Below are 16,109 nucleotides of genomic sequence, written 5' to 3' on the forward strand. Positions count from 1 at the left end.
TAGCTTTCATGAAATAGCTCTTCAGGCTATTTCTCCTGCCCCACAGGTACAAAACAATGAAACTACAGTCTTTTAAAATATTCTGCAGTTATTATTTTTCATTTATTCATACCAGACTTCTTCCCTCTTCCCCCATACATACAGCTAAAGTAATGAAGCTACTATAACTATGAATCACATTAGTGAAATAAAGCAGTGATTTGCATGGTGGTAGATAGTATGGAATCCACTGAACAGGGGTCTTGAAGGGGTTGGTATTTGGGAAGAAGGACCAAAGAAATTATATCTTGTGAGCACCACAAAGTAATATAAAAGAGAGAGTGGTGGCACCCTCTCTCTCTTATGTCCAGTTATCCAACTAGGCTGGGACAATGACACTAGAAAATCACTTCCTAGCCATAATTTGGTTTCAGATTTCCAATAGTACATGCTAAACAGTTTTATAGAGTTCAGGCTTTTTTTCTTAATTACTTGATTTGATTTTCCTGGAGCTATTCTCAAAACGTATGGTCCCCTGTGTGCAGTAATGATTGATTTCAGAATCATCTTTATGGAGGTTCAAAGTTCATGACTACCCAGAACTTAATGTTATGAAAAACAGCTTTAAAATCATCTTAGTATGGTTCAAAAAACTTTTTTTTGGAGTTAAAAACTCTTAAAAATTAACTATGGCTTACATGGATTTGATCAAAATTTTAAAATGACTGTCCAAATACTGCTGTGTGATTTGTGGTTTGGTTTTGGCTCAATCAAAGTAATTATAATGTAGTATGTATGCTATGCTATTAGATAACATTTCATTAGAAGTGCCTTATCAAATGCGTTTCAATTTCATTTAGCTAAGGAAACACACTGCTATTTCTGACTTAATACTAAAGTATCCTTCGTTCAATGGTTTTGCAACAAATAGAGCATTCACTCATTCAGTGTCCTCAAAGTTGACATGTTTCACGGCCACAGAGGAATTATCATGTTCTTCAGACAATCCAAACACACAGGAACACATCTGCAGCTCTTTGATACCTTGTAACTGTTGCTGAACTTCTGCGTATCAGCACTGACTTTGGTGTTCTCTCTGTCCGTCTTTAAAACTGGAATGTTTCCTCTTGCAACATCATCAATGTCTTCTGAGCCTTTGCCACCGCTGCACATAATGAAAGATACTCTCCGTTTGGCTACTGCCCGACTGCACACATTTATTCATCTGCTGGGGATCTGTAAGGATGTAGAGGGCCACAGGCTGTTCATGAGGTCTCACTGATGGGCGGAGGCCCCTCTCCGGTAACTGATCTATGAGGAAAGATCGCCTGGTTCGGTGCTCCATTCTACGGATCTGTAAAAATCTTTAACTCTCCTAGTTATTGTAGGGTCATTAGCAGTCTATCCGGTATTGGAGTCAGATAAGTGCACAGGACGCCCATACATTGTCCTTAGCACAGCATGAGCTCTATGTCATTGTAACTTGATAAGAAGTTCCTGTTACTTTACTACTTAAGGGAATGCTTTGTAAAAATAAAATAGAGTTGCTTCCCTCTTGTCTCCCGCCTCATCGATGCGCATTTGAAATAGAACGTTAAGCTGGCCTTATCCCTTCAAAGTTAGTATAGGATCCTTGCTCTTGTGGTGAGCTGAATTAGTTGTGCACAACATTCATCAGGTTAACACAGCTCTCGCAAAAACACACGTGGCCACACAGTTGAAAATGAATAGCAGCTTCCTTGCTGGATTGCACAACATGTTCTTCAATCTTTGTTCTAGACTGACCTTGTTCTTTTCAGGTGAGGCATTTCTTGACACGTGGAGAACACAGAGATGATGTAGCAATACATCCGCATGGGCCAAAAAGAGTGTCTGTCTTCATATACCATACATTCCTCAAGTTCTGAATCGTTACTGATCATAGAAGGATTCCATGAATCCACCTCACCACTGACTTTTTCTTTGTGACACTTGGCCAGTACTTTGCAGAGGTGAGGATTAAGACATAGACCAAGTAGAGACTGACGCTTCTCATTTCAAATGCTGAAGTCAGCTTCGTTGGTTGCTAAGAAGCATGCAATAGATGCACTTTTCTCTGCCCCTTATGTACCAAGTCCCATTATTAATGTGTTTTTGGATGCTTCCCAGGCTGTATCCACTTTCCCCACATCCTGCATATCTTGGAGCTGGCAGAATCATGATGAAGTATTATTTCTCAGAGTTTCATGCAAGGGAGTATCCCCGTCTTTATCCTGAATATCCAGTTCAGCACTTGCATGAACCAAAAGCCTGAATATTTGAGTGCATTGTCGTTTAACAGCAAGGTGTAGTGCCTGTTTGCTGGTTCATATTCCAGATACCCAGATTTGCATTTACCCAATGCCCAAGCATTCAGCCATTTCTTGTGATTATTAAGTGTAGCTAAATGCAAGGTAGTGTAACCATCATCTTTTTTTCTCATACGCAATCCATGGTCTTGGCAGTTTGGATAGTAACACGCGCATTGCACTGGGGTTTTCTCATAGTGTAGCATGGTGTAGAGCATTAAATACATAGCTTTTGTGATTATAACATCTTCCCCAGCTTCTAGAAAGACTGCAAGAATAGTGGGTGCATAAAATACTAAAAATGTCTTTGGTTCTCAAGGCACCAAACTTTATGATCAGTGCTTTGCATACAGTAGATGCTTAACTGATGTTTGTTGTATTTGAATTTTGTTAATTGTGAATGATATCACCAAATTGTGAAAGATACCACCAAAAAAACCTCATGATTGGCAAAGATGGTCATATTGTAAAAGAATGGAAAAACAGATAGATGGATTTGTTAATACGTCCTGAGTGTTAAAAGACCTATAAAAAGGCTTCTAATGCTCGGGATGCATTTTTCCACGAAGCTCTATGATAAGACATGGGTTAGAATCCAACAGAATAATCAATTATGCATGAGCTGGGATCAGCACCATGGGAGCACCCTTCTTATTGACCTATTGAAATATTGTGACAAGCTGGAATCAATCAATTAATTGATTTGTGTCTCTTCTCTATGCTGAGCACTGAGCTAGGCCCTGGTGATAGAGAAGACATGAAGCCATCCTTGATTTAAAGTAACTTCTATTAGGAAAAATGGCTTGCGCACATATGAGACAATATGAAATAGATATAAGTAAATATAAGGACTTCTTTGGTAGGGAGGCATTTTCCGACATTTTTTAGTCATGTCCAACTCTTTGTGACCCCAGCTGGGGTTTTCTTGGCAAAGATACTGGCGGTGTTTGCCATTTCCTTCTCCAGCTCATTTTACAGGTGACGAGACTGAGGCAGACAGTGTTAAATGACTTGCCCAGGATCACATAGTTAGTGTCTCAGGCCAGATTTGAACTCAGAAAGAGGAATTTCCCTGATCATCATGCATTGCACTATTAGGGGCAAGGTAGGGAAATAAAGGTGAGGGTCGGGGTGGCGAATCAAAGTCTTGATGAAGATATAAGCAAGGTTACTTGTGACAACAAAAAAGTTTGCACATCCTCCCCTTCACATTCCTCAGAACGAGATTAACAGATACTTGGCTCTGTTGGGGCAGAGCTACATTTGTTCTCCCTTTAAATTTTGTCATCCTAATGAAGAAAGCCTTGTTTTGGAGTTGGGAGGGGGGAGAATAGCAGAGATTACAGAATTAGAACTAAAACAGACCTCAGAGAACTTTTAGTTCAACCCCTCATTTTTCTGAGGAAGAAACTGAGGACCAAGGAGATCAAGTGACTTGTACAAGCTCATACAGGCATTAAATGTTGGAGGAGAGATTTGAACCTAAGTCTTTTGACTTCAGAGCTGGTGCTCTTCCATAGTGTCATTACCCTTGACATCAGCGATGAGTTGTCGCAGGTCCCTGACTAGATTACTCCTCAGTGTTCATTTGGAGAATTAGACAATAAGGCCAGCCCTAGGGGGAAAATGGATTTTTTTCTTGATTTTTTTCCCTTTCTTTTCTTCTTTTTCTCAGTTTCTCATTCTTTACCTTCCATTAAGAATGCTCTATTCCTCTTGCTATCCCCTCATGAGGAGAAAGAATGGGAGGAGAAATCACTTTTGGAGTGGTCAGAAGTGGAGAAGTCAGAACCACTTTCTCCCTAATCCTCCAAGCCACATCTTAGTGACTCAGTGCAACTTTGCAGTTGTACAGAGCTGAGTCATTTCAGCAACATCATATTCATAACTGTGTCAAAATGACCCCATTTTCATTGGATCCCAACATCAGGATTCTTTCTCACAATGTTACCTTTGAAGATATTGCTTATTGTGTGGGTATACTAGGATTAGAATGGAGGATACAAAGGGGTGGAGGAGAAAAGGTGGAGATGGTAGACTCACAAAGAAAAACTATTAGATCTATCCAAAAGTAGAATGGACGTCTTCAAGTAGAAACTGGATAGCTGCTTGTTGGGAAAGTTTTGGAAAAGTATGAGTTAACCTAAATGACTCATTTGAGATCCATTCCAACTTGGAGATTCTGTGATTCTATGGCCAAGACTAACTTATCTGTCATTTACTTGAACGTGAATAGTCAATGTGGTAAAGTAGAAAGGGGACTGGCTTGGGATCAGAGGACCTGGGCTCATATTGTGTTTCTGATGCCTACTTGCCAAGTGACTTGGGGCAAGAGAGATAACCTTTGTGAACCTCAGTTTACACATCTGTAAAATGAATGGGTCGAACTAGCTGGCCTTTGAAGTCTTTTCCAGCTCTATGGTCCTATGATCCGTGATTCAATATGTGGCGCAATGATGTCCATGTGATAGATACCCAACTATTTCCTGAATTTAAATATAAGATGTTTCACTTGCCTTAACTCAGATTTTAGAGCATCCCATAACCCAATATGCAACCACGGAGAATTTGTAGTTATCACCTGTGGCCTGTCACAGTTACCTTTGAAGATGCAAAGGTCGTCCACTACATCCCACATCATTGGCCATCATCCTGGTTTTTTTCTTGCCATTGGACTTAGATGACTTTGGAAGAGAGGTTGAGGCAGATGATTTTGTGCAACTTGGCCTCACTGAAAGTCAAGACATCACTCGGTGACATCACTGGTCCTCTATGAAAACAAAGCATCAACAACAGTAACACAGATGCACTTGGTAACCAGGGTGGATGGCTTTCTCTTGGAGCTGGGCCTAGAAGAAGAATTCAATATGGCAGGTTAATCCCCAGCTGGCAAGAGTAGAAACAAAGAAATTGTCGCAGTGAAAAATTGAGACTCAGTATTAAGGACGTATTCCTAATAATTAAAATGATGCAGAAATGTAATGGGCTGCCTCAAGTAGGAGGCAAAAAGTTTCATTTAAGGCCCTAAAGCAAAGGTTTAATGGCCATTTGCCAAGTATGGAGCAGAGATTTTTGTTTAGGTGTGGCTTCTTAGGAGCCTTCCAACTTCGGGATTCTGTGATTCAGTGAAAAGGAAAGGAAATTCAGGAGAATAGCATGAAGTCACGGGAGGATCAGGTTAAGTGCTTTCAGGTTTTGTTTTTTTTTTAAGGATGGATAAGATCTGGGCATGGTTATTGGCAGCAAAGAAGGAACTGGTACAATGAGAATAAGGGAGTCAGTGATCAAAGGGCGAACTCCCAGAGGAGATGAGAGAAGATGGGATGAAAGGCATAAGTAGAGAGGTTAACCTTGGCAAGGAGAAAGATCACTTCATCCTCAAAGACTGGAACAAAGGAAGAGAGAATGTGTGTGTGTGTGTGTGTGTGTGTGTGTGTGTGTGTGTGTGTGTGTGTATGTATGTGAAAGGGAGAAGGATTTTGAGGGGTAGTGTAGGCAGGATTGTGGGAGTAACAGCTATGGGGAAACTATATATGACATACTTTCAGCTCTCTGGGAAGAATATATTCATGATAAACTTTTAGGTTTTATCTGCTTCACTAATATTTTCTTCATGCTTTCTTAAGTATATAAAATCAACACAACAATTAATCAAGCCCTGATCGAAATCAGTTTGCCAATTCCAACATGTAAATTCCCATGCTGAAAACTTAATCAGCTCATGAAAGAAGTTTGTGCTGGCTCCATTATACCCCCCCAATATAGGGAGGAATAAGGTATCTGTAATGGATGCCCTTAGTGTTCTCAGTTAAATAGAAATCAAGACCTTCTTCACAGACAGACAGACAGAAAGAGATGGAGAGAGAGAGAGAGAAAGAGAGAGAGAGAGGAAGAGAGAGACAGAGAGATAGAGAGAGAGAGAGAGAGAGACAGAGACAGAGAGAGAGAGGAAGAGAGAGAGAGAGAGAGAGAGAGAGAGAGAGCACGCAGAGACAGAGGAAAGGGCATATGTAGCATAGTGCAGAAGCTGTGGAAAGAGAGAGGGGAAAGTTTAGAACAGGTGCAACTGCCGGTGTGATTAACTGAGTCAGAGAAGAATAAAATGATTGTCATGTAGCAGCAGAGGGCCTAGGTGAAATTGGATAATATGAATTTGTGTTGGACCCAAGTTAGGCAAGGTAGAAAATTTGTGAAGTTTCCCTATGGCAGAGGCTTGACAGATTGTGAGTGTCGATCGGACACAAAAGCAAAGAATTCAATGGCAAAGTATAATATATAATGGAACTAATCTATAAAGTCATAGCCTGGAAGATAGGTCAAGGCAAAGGTGATGGGTAAATTGAGAAACTGGCCTTTTCAATTCTTTCAACTCAGCTTTAGCTAATTCTCTCGGTGCAAGAGACAGTCATGGAGCACTCTAACAGTCTGGGTAAGCCTATGAACCCCTTTTCAGAACAGTATTATGTGTGTGTGTGTGTGTGTGTGTGTGTGTGTGTGTTTAAGACACTATACTTGTACTTTTATTAGTGTGGTATAATATAGAATTTTATCTAACATAACGGTGCAAAATATATTTACATATTAACCATGCAACAAAAATAAAAGCAAGAAAAAGAAAGAAAAAAACATGCTTCAAACTTCAGTCATAATTCATCAGTTCTCTCTCTGGAGATGAATGAGTCCTTTAAAATTGTCATAAATCGAGAAGGGAGCCAAGATGGCGGAGTGAAAGCAGTGACTTGCTTGAGCTGTCCCACAAACCCCTCCAAATACTCATAAAAAATGGCTCTAAACAAATTCTAAAGCAGCAGAACCCACAAAAAGACAGAGTGAAACAAATTTCCAGCCCAGGACAACCTGGATGATTGATTAGAAAGATATATCACACCAGGCTGGCAGCGGAGTGCAGTGCAGTGTGGGCGGGCGCAGGCCGCAGGAAACCTGGAGCAGGCTTCAGAGGACTGAATCACAGGCGGCTGTGCAGGTTTCCAGACTCCTCAATCCAAGAATGCCAAAGACAACTTAGAAGGTCAGTGGGAAAAGTCTGTTTCTGTCGGTGCTCAGAGAGGAAGGCAGGATCTCAGCTCCATTCCCCAAGAGCGCGGCCCTGGGGGGGCAGCTGCCTCCTGAGCTTCTGGCCCATAGACTGAGGGGGAATCCAGCGGCTGATCAGAGGGGGATTGCAGGGATCTCTTTGCCAGTGCTGAGGCAGGAATCTCTTGCTTTGCCCATGTTTGGATCTGGGTCACAGTTCTGAGCTGCGGTCCTGAGCTGTGGAGCAGTGCTGGTGTGGTGGAGCTTGTAGGGCTGTGGAGAGAAAACCCTCCTCACAGTTACAGGACAGAAAGGAGTACTTGTGGTCACAGGCCAGGAAAAGAGTAAACACCTCACCCCTTATCATACCACCTTGGAAGAACTGAAAATTTACAGGTCCCTACAAGTATCTCTGAAAACAGCTGTACAAACCCCTGAAGCTTGGGACAGTACACTCTCCACATTGGAAGCAGACTCTTACCTTAACAAAGAGTTTAAAACTCAAGTAATTGGCCAGGATCACGAGCAAGCAGCGCAAAAAGAGTCAGACTGTATTATCTTACTTTGGTGAAAAAGAAGATCAAAATATACAACCAGAAGAAGACAAAAGACAAAGCCTACATCCAAAGCCTCCAAGAAAAATATGAATCAGTCCAGGCCTTGGAAGAGCTCAAAAGGGATTTTGAGAAGCAAGTAAGGGAAGTAGAGGAAAAACTGGGAAGAGAAATGAGAGTGATGCAAGAAAATCATGAAAAACAAGTCAACAGCTTGCTAAAGGAGACCCAAAAAAATACTGAAGAAAATAACACCTTAAAATAGCCTAACCCAAATGGCAAAAGAGGTCCAAAAAGCCAATGAGGAGAAAAATGCCCTAAAAAGAAAAATTGGCCAAATGGAAAAGGAAGTCCAAAAGATTACTGAAGAAAATACTTCCTTAAAAATTAGAATAGAGCAATTGGAAGATAGTGACTTTATGAGAAATCAAGACACTGTAAAACAAATCCAAAAGAATGAAAAATTAGAAAACAATGTGAAATATCTCATTGGAAAAACAACTGACCTGGAAAATAGATCCAGGAGAGAGAATTTAAAAATTATTGGACTATCTGAAAGCCATGATCAAAAAAGAGCCTAGACATCATCTTTCAAGAAATTATCAAGGAAAACTGCCCTGATATAGTAGAACCAGAGGGCAAAATAGAAATTGAAAGAATCCACAGATCTCTTCCTGAAAGAGATCCCCAAAGGAAAACTCCTAGGAATATTGTAGCCAAATTCCAGAGTTCCCAGGTCAAGGAGAAAATATTACAAGCTGCCAGAAGGAAACAATTCAAGTACTGTGGAAACACAATCAGGATAACACAAGATTTAGCAGCTTCTACATTAAAGGACCACAGGGCATGGAATATAATATTCCGGAGGGCAAAGGAGATAGGATTACAACCAAGAATCACCTACCCAGCAAAACTGAGTATAATCCTTCAGGGGAAGAAATGGTCATTCAGTGAAATAGAGGACTTTCAAGCATTCCTGATGAAAAGACCAGAGCTAAACAGAAAATTTGACTTTCAAATACAGGACTCAGTGGAACATGAAGAGGTAAACAGGAAAGAGAAATCATAAGAGACTTATTAAGATTGAACTGTTTACATTCCTGCATGGAAAGATGATATTTGTAACTCATGAGAACTTTGTCAGTATTAGGGTAGTTGAAGGAAAAAATTGTATGTATGTATATATAGATAGATAGATAGAGGGCACAGGGTGAGTTGAAGATTAAGGGGTCATATCTGGAGAATAAAATTAAGGGATGAGAGAGGAAGAGAGGAAAGGGAGAGGTAGAATGGGGTAAATTATCTCACAAAAAAAAACAGAAAAGAAAAGTCTCTCACAGTGGAGGGGAAACAGGGGAAGGTGAGAGGGAATGAGGAATCTTATTCTCATAGGATTTGGCTTAAGGAGAGAATAACATACACATTCAATTGGGTATGGAAATCTGTCTTACCCTACAGGAAAATAGGGGGAGAAGGGGACAAGAGAGCAGGGGGATGATAGAGAGGAGGGCAGATTGGGAAAGAGGGTAATCAGAAGCAAATACTTCTGAGGAGGGACAGGGTCAAAAGAAAGAATAGAATAAATGGGAGGGCAGGATAGGATTAAGGGAAATAGTTAGTTTTTCACAACATATCTACTAAGGAAGTGTTTTGCAAAACTGCACATGTACAACCTATATTGAGTTGCTTGCCTTTTCAATGAGGGTGGGTGGGGAGGGAGGAAGGGAGAAAATTTGGAACTCAAAGTTTTAAAAACACATGTTTTTAAAAAAATATTTTCACATGCAACTGGGAAATAAGTAATACAGGAAATGGGGTACAGAAGTCTATCCTGCTCTGCAGGAAAATAGAAGGGGAAGGGGATAAGAGAAGGGAGGGGGGAGAGATAGAAGAGAAGGCAGACTAGGGGAAGGGGTATTCAGAATGCATGCCATCTTGGATGGGGGGAGGGGTGAGAAATTTGGAACTCAAAAACTTGTGGAAGTGAATATTGAAAACTAAAAGTAAATAAATTTATATTTTAAAAAATTAAAAAAACTTATGGAAGTGAATATTGAAAACTAAAAATAAATAAATTTATATTAAAAAAATAAAAGAAATGATGAGCAGGCAGACTTCAGAAAATCCTGGAAAAACTTGTATGATCTGACACTGAGTGAAGTGAGCAGAACCAGGAGAACATTGTACACAGTAACAACCATGTTGTGCAATGACTAATATTGATAGACTTAGCGCTTCTCAGCAATGCAAGGATCTAAGACATCTCCAAAGGCCTAATGATGGAATGCTACCCACATCCAAAGAAACAACTATGGAGTTTGAATGCAAGTAGAAGCATACCATTTGCTATTTTTTTCTTCTGCTGTGCTTTGTTTCCTCTTTCTAGTGGTTCCTCCTATTGTTTCTAATTCTTACTTACAACATCACTAATATGAAAATATGTTTAATAGGAATGTATATGTATAGCTTATATCACATTGTGTGCCATTTGGGTGAGGGAGGTGGGAAGGGAGAGGGAGAAAAATTTAAAACTCAAAAGCTTATGGAAGTGATTGATGATAATTTAAAATAAATTAATTTTAAAAAAGAGGAAAAATTGAATCTGTTAAATAATATTGTCTGTCTTACCAAATGGCGCAACTTATTTGCTTGTGTTTTGAAATATATGTGTAAGTGTGTACCTGCATATATATTATATATTAACTTAGGTAAAGCATACCATACATTTCTTTTTTTAAATAACATTTTTCCCCAATTACATGTAAAAACAATTTTTACATTCATTTAAACAAATTTTTGAGTTCCAAATTTTCTCCTTTCTTCCCTCCCTGAGATAGTAAGCAATTGGATATAGGTTATACATGTGCAATCATGCAAAACATATTTTCACACTAGTCAAGTTGTGAAAGAAGACAGAGCCAAAGACGGGGAAACATGGAGGAAAAAAAGGAAGTGAAAAAAGTATGCTTTGATCTGCATTTAGACTCCATAAGTTTTTTGTCTGGAGGTAGATAACATTTTTAATCATGAATCTTTTGGAATGGTCTTAGATCATTGTATTGCTGAGAATAGCTAAGTCGTTCATTTTTTTTTTTTATGGCTAGGCAATGGAGTTAAGTGACTTGCCCAAGGTCACACAGGTAGTAAGTGTTATGTGTCTGAGGCCGAATTTGAACTCAGGCCCTCCTGAATCCAGGGCCGGTGCTCTATCCACTGCGCCACCTGGCTGCCAATAGCTAAGTCATTCACAGCTGATCATCATACAATACTGCTGTCATTGAGCACATCATATATTTCAATTCAATTAAAGACTATAAGCATTTATCACCCATATTTTCTTTGCTAGGCACTATACTGGGGATATAATAGCAAAAGTGAAACAATTCCTATTCTTGAGGAGATGACACTCTTATTTATTTATTTTATTTTTATATTTTACATTTATATTATTTTCATAATTCACTCCAAAAAGCATAGTCAAATAACAACAGAAATGAAAAAGGAGAGTTTGGAATTAGAGATTTTTTTATTTAAATGTTACAGATGGACTAGCTGTCCTAACAGTTCAGGAAAATATATACCTTTACACTGTTTTGAATCGAAATGCTAAAAATAGTCCTCCTGTTTTGAAAATTTCCAAATTAATACACAGGGTTTTTTTATTAATTAATTTATTTTTAGTTTTCAACATTCATTTCCACAAGATTTTGAGTTCCAAAATTTCTCCCCATCTCTCCCCTCCCCCCCCACACCGAGACAGCATGCATTCTAAATACTCCTTCACCCAACCTGCCCTTTCTTTATCACCCTCCCCTTCTCTTATCCCCTTCCCCTTCTATTTTCCTACAGGGCAGGATTGATTTCTATACCCCACTGCCTGTATATCTTATTTCCCAGTTGCATGTAAAAACAAGTTTTAACACTCATTTTTAAAACCTTGAGTTCCAAATTCTCTGCCTCTCTCCCTCCTACCCACCCTCACTGAGAAGGCAAACAATTTGATGTAGGTTATACATATGTAGTCATGCAAAACACTTCTGTAACAGTCATGTTGTGAAAGACTACTTATATTTCCCTCCCATCTTATCCTGCCACCTCTTTATCCTACTCTTTCCTTTGACCCTGTCCCTCCTCAAACATGTTTGCTTTTGATTATCACCTCCCCCAATCTACCTTCCCTTCTATCATCCTCCACTCTCTTATCACCTTCCCCTCCTATACTCCTGTAGAATAAGATAGATTTCCATGCTCAATTGAATGTGTATGTTATTCCCTTCTTAAACCAAATCCAATGAGATTAAGATTCATTCATTCCCTCTCACCTCCCTCCTCTTCTTCTCCACTGTAAAAGCTTTTTCTTGCTTTTCTATGTGAGATAATTTACCCCATCCTACCTCTCCCCTTCTTTTTCTCCCAGTACAATCCTCTCTCACCTCTTAATTTAATTTTTAGATATCATCCCTTCATATTCAACTCACCCTGTGCCCTCTCTTTCTCTATATATACACATAGATAGATAGATAGATAGATAGATAGATAGATAGATATACATATAGATATAGATATAGATATAGATATAGATATAGATATAGACATACCCTAATACCAAGAAAGGTCTCATGAGTTACATATATCATCTTTCCATGGAATGTAAGAATGTAATAAGTCCCTTATTATATCTCTTTCCTGTTTACCTTTTCATACTTCTCTTGAGTCTTATATTTGAAAGTCAAATTTCCTATTCATCTCTGGTCTTTTCATCAAGAATGCTTGATTGAATATCCATTTTTTCCCCTGAAGGATTATATTCAGTTTTGCTGGGTAGGTGATTCTTGGTTTTAATTCTAGCTCCTTTGACCTCCAGAATATCATGTTCCAAGCCCTCTGATCCCTTAATGTAGAAACTGGTAAATCTTGTGTTATCCTTATTGTGTTTCCACAATACTTGAATTATTTCTTTCTGGCTTGATTGCAGTATTTCCTCCTTGACCTGGGAACTCTGGAATTTGGCTATAATATTCCTAGGAGTTTGCCTTTTAGGATTTCTTGCAGGAGGTGATCAGTGGATTCTTTCAATTTCTATTTTACCTTCTACTTCTAGAATATCAGGGAAATTTTCCTTGATAATTTCTTGAAAGATGATGTTTAGGCTCTTTTTTTGATCATGGCTTTCAGGTAGTTCAATAATTTTTTAAATTATCTTTCCTGGATCTGTTTTTTTAGTCAGTTGTTTTTTTCAATGAGATATTTCATTGTCTTCTCTTTTTTCATTCTTTTAGTTTTGTTTTATAATTTCTTGATTTCTCATAGAGTCATTTAGCTTCCATTTGCTCCATTCTAATTTTAAGGAATTATTTTCTTCAGTGAGCTTTTGGACCTCCTTTTCCATTTGGCCAATTCTCTTTTTTAAAGCATTCTTCTTCTCTTTGGCTTTTTTTTTAACCTCTTTTGACATTTGGGTTAGTCTATTTTTTAGGGTGTTATTTTCTTCAGTATTTTTTAGCTCTCCTTTAGCAAGCCGTTGACTCGTTTTTCATGATTTTCTTGCATCACTCTCATTTCTCTTCCCAATTTTTCCTCTCCTCTTACTTGCTTTTCAAAATCCTTTTTGAAGTCTTCCAAGGCCTGAGACTAATTCATATTTTTCTTGGAGGCTTTAGATGTAGGATCTTTGACTTTGTTGTCTTTTTCTGGTTGTATATTTTGATCTTCTTTGTCAGTTGTTTTAATTAAGCTATTTTTATATGAATGTCACTCTGTTGATTTTTACAATTCCATGCGCATTTAGAAATTAATCCAGTTAACACTTTTTGGATTCTATCATATAACTGCTCTTGAATGCTTGCTTACTTTAATGTTTTGACAGCTCTAAGATTTTATTCCTTTCCCTAATGTGGGGCACAACCCCACCCCATTGTATTGGTCTTTATGACCTTGCCATTCATGTAACTGTCAATCCCCTGGTGATGAACTCTTTTGTACTAACCAGCTAGGATGGTCCTCAGTTGACAGCCATATAGTCAACCCTAGGGTAGAAAGTCTTTCCACCTTGGAAAGACCTATGGGGTAAAAGCTGATATGTATTAGAGAATCCAGCCCCCTTCCCTTGGTACAAAAATGACTCTGGATTTGAACTCATGAAGATGAATCTTCTTGACTCTGTGCCAGGAAGCCTTTCCCAATTCCTCTCAATTCTAGTTCCTTCCATCCGTTGATTATCTCTGATTTAACCTGAATATAGCTTGTTTGTACACAATTATTACTATGTGGTCTCCCCCATTAGATTATGAGTTCCTTAAGGGCAGAGACTGTCTTTTACCTTTCTTTGTATTCGCAGCACTTGGCACACTGCCTAGCACATGGTGGGTGCTTAATAGATGGTTATTGATTGACTATATTCTCAATTTTAAAAAAAGACATTTTTCAAATGTTTTATTAGTAATTGAAGGCTGGGATACAGTTTTTGTTTTTCTTTGTTTTGTTTTGATCTAAGCCTTAGGTTTTATGAGTGAAAAAAATTCCTCAGGGTAAAAATGTTCTCTTTTAATGCAGATAACAATTAGTCAACTTGTACTCTCTTTTCTATATGGTTTGATGACTGTTTTCTCCTATCTGTTGGACTACTTCTACTGAGGCTTCTTTTGCTGGATAAGCATCCATATTATAACCCATAACTGTAAGTGCTCCTCAGGCCTTGTCCCCTTCTCTCCCTTATAAATTTTCTTCAGCTTCCATAGGTTTAATTATCATCTCTATGCAAACCAAATGCTGGTATATATATCCAACCCTAGTCTCTCTCCTGAGCTCCAATCCTAAATCCCGAACTAAGTCTATTGAACATTGCCAGCTCAGTGTCCCATAAGCATATCAACCTCAATATGCCCAAAACAGAACTCATTATCCTTCTCCCTAAACCTGACCCATCTTCTAAGCTTCTTTATTGTTGTCAAAATTATTTACATCAAAAGTACTGCCATCTTTCCATACTCCTTAAGGGTGTTAACCTTAGAATCATCATTTGAGAAGGGACAAGACAGAAAGAGAGAGAGAAGGTTCAACAGAAGAAAATGAGATGAAAGGAAATACAGAGTTATTAATCATAACTGTGAATGTGAATGCCATGTGCTCCTCCATAAAACAAAAACTAATAATACAATGGATTAGAAAAGGGAACTCAGCAATATGTTGTTTGCAAGAGACACACTTGAAAGAGAAAGACACTTAGAGTTAAAGTGAAGGGCTGGAGCAGAATCTAGCACACTTCAACTGAAGTTTAAAAAAAGACGCAGGAATAGCAATCATGATCTCAGACAAATCAAAAGCAAAGATAGACCTAATTAAAAGAGATTTATTAGGGAAACAATATTTTTATTAAAAGGTACCAGAAACAGTGAAGTAATATCAAAACTATTTACAGCAAGTTTCTCTGATTTTCAAATGTATAGGGAACTGAGTCAAATTTATAAAAATGAGAGTTATTCCTCAACTGATAAATGGTCAAAGAATATGAACAGGCAGTTTCAGAAGAAGATATCAAAGCTATTCATAGCCATATTTTAAAATGTTCTAAATCACTATTGATTACAGAAAGGCAAATTAAAACAACTCTGAGGTACCATTTCACACCTATCAGAAATGACAAATGCTGGAGGGGATGAGGGAAAATAAACACACCAATAAACTGTTGGCGGAGTTGTGAACTGGTCCAACCATTCTGCAGAACAATCTGGAACTACACCCGAAGAGCTATAAAACAGTGCATATCCTTTGACTTAGCAATACTACTACTAAGTCTTTATCCTAAAGAAATCAAAGAAAAAGGGAAAAGACCTATATGTACAAAAATATTGATAGCAGTTTTTTCTGTGGTGGCAAAGAATTGGAAATTGAGGGGATGCCCATCATTGGGGAATGGCTGAATGAGTTGTGGCATATGATTGTGATAGAGTGCTATTGTGCTATAAGAAATGACAAGGAGGATGATTTCAGAAAAATAGATGGCAAGAGCTCTATGAACTGATGCAAAGTGAAGTGAGAAGAACCAGGAGATCATTGTGTATAGTAACAGCAATGTTGTGATCATGATCAACTGTGAAAGACTTGGCTAGTCTAATCAATGCAATGATGCAAGACAATCCAAAGGACTTATGATGGGAAAAAATGCTATCCACCTCCAGAGAGAAAACTAATGAACTCTGAGTGTAATCTGAAGTAT

The 16,109-nt window shown here is 38.5% G+C and overlaps 1 pseudogene; it reads right to left on the reverse strand.

The window, feature by feature from the left end:
- Positions 1 to 872: 872 nt before the first annotated feature.
- On the reverse strand, positions 873 to 4,944 carry LOC110209640 (E3 ubiquitin-protein ligase MIB1 pseudogene; annotated as a pseudogene).
- Positions 4,945 to 16,109: the final 11,165 nt, after the last annotated feature.

This window comes from Phascolarctos cinereus, unplaced genomic scaffold, assembly GCF_003287225.1.
Source record: "Phascolarctos cinereus isolate Bilbo 61053 unplaced genomic scaffold, phaCin_HiC Scaffold_9;HRSCAF=440, whole genome shotgun sequence".
NCBI lineage: Eukaryota > Metazoa > Chordata > Mammalia > Diprotodontia > Phascolarctidae > Phascolarctos > Phascolarctos cinereus.